This window comes from Octopus bimaculoides, chromosome 22 (genome assembly GCF_046866305.1).
Source record: "Octopus bimaculoides isolate indiv1 chromosome 22, ASM4686630v1, whole genome shotgun sequence".
Lineage (NCBI taxonomy): Eukaryota > Metazoa > Mollusca > Cephalopoda > Octopoda > Octopodidae > Octopus > Octopus bimaculoides.
This window is the reverse complement of record NC_142949.1, coordinates 8,602,574-8,603,969: the sequence shown is the minus strand read 5'-3', so window position 1 is coordinate 8,603,969 and position 1,396 is coordinate 8,602,574.

Genomic DNA, 1,396 nt, shown 5'->3' with positions numbered 1-1,396 from the left:
TTTCTTTTGACAGGTATTTTCCATTGAAAATACACCGAGGCATGCTTCTGAAGTTGCATCCAAGTCGTGTTCCTTGTATGACGATTCTACACTAGTATTCCTCTCTTATCCAAACGACTGTAGCTAAACGCTAAACTTGGAAATTCCAGTGAAGATTTTGTGATAGCCGTATGAAGCTGTGAATTGCGTAATAGTCAATGGCAAGGAAGATTTTATCGACATCTGTCAATGTATTTGAACTGCAAGAGAGTTAGTTGTACTGGAGAATTTTTCTATTATCATGTTTGGTGTTGGTATCATTCCGTGTGGCTTGGTGCATGTATATCAGCTTGGTGTTAGAAACAGCTTCTAATTACAGCGCCATTGTCATATGAGGAAACGATGGCAAATATTTCCCTCTCCGGTTATAAGCAAAATGTGTCACTGCTAATCTTGTCCAGAATATTCAGCGGAAACATAAATAGTTTATATAGACGGAGTGGCTGTGTCGTAAGTAGCTTGCTTACCAACCACATGGTTCCGGGTTCAGAACAGTCCTACTGCGTAGTATCCTGGGTGAGTTGCTTCTGCTATAGCCTGAGACTGTGAATGGATTTGGTAGACGGAAATTGAAAGAAGCCCGTCGTATATATATATATATATATATATATATATATATATATACGTGTGTGTGTGTGTGTGTGTGTGTGTGTGTGTGTGTGTGTGTGTGTCTTTGTTTATCCCCCTACCATTGCTTGACAACTGATGTGTTTACGTCCCCGTAACTTAGCCTTTCGGCAAACGATTCCGATAAACTACTTGGCTTACAAATAATTAGTCCTAAGATCGATTTTCTCGACTAAAAGCGGTGCTCCAGCACGGCCACAGTCAAATGACTGAGACAATTGAAAGAATAAAAGAATATATACACACACACACACACACACACACACACACACACACACACACACACACACACACACATATATATATATATATATATATATATATATATATATATATATATATATATATATACATACACACACAAAGACACACATATATATGTATACATACCGACCCATATATATATGGGATCTTAAAATGTGTTTTGAGTCCTCTGTTAGATTTGAAAACTTTCTGGCACACATTGCTTTGAGAGGTGTGCACACATGTATAGGCACAATATTTGGTGAAGCTTCGTTTTCCATGGGTTCGCATATATAACTAGTTCTGAGTTCAATCCCACTGTGTTGTCCCTTGGGCAAGTGTGTTCAAATATAGCTACGGGCCATATGCGTGTGTGTATAAGTATATATTTATGTATGTGTGTGCATTCTTTTATTCCAAGGTATTATATATATTCTTATACATATATGTGTGTATGTATATATATATATATATATATATATATATA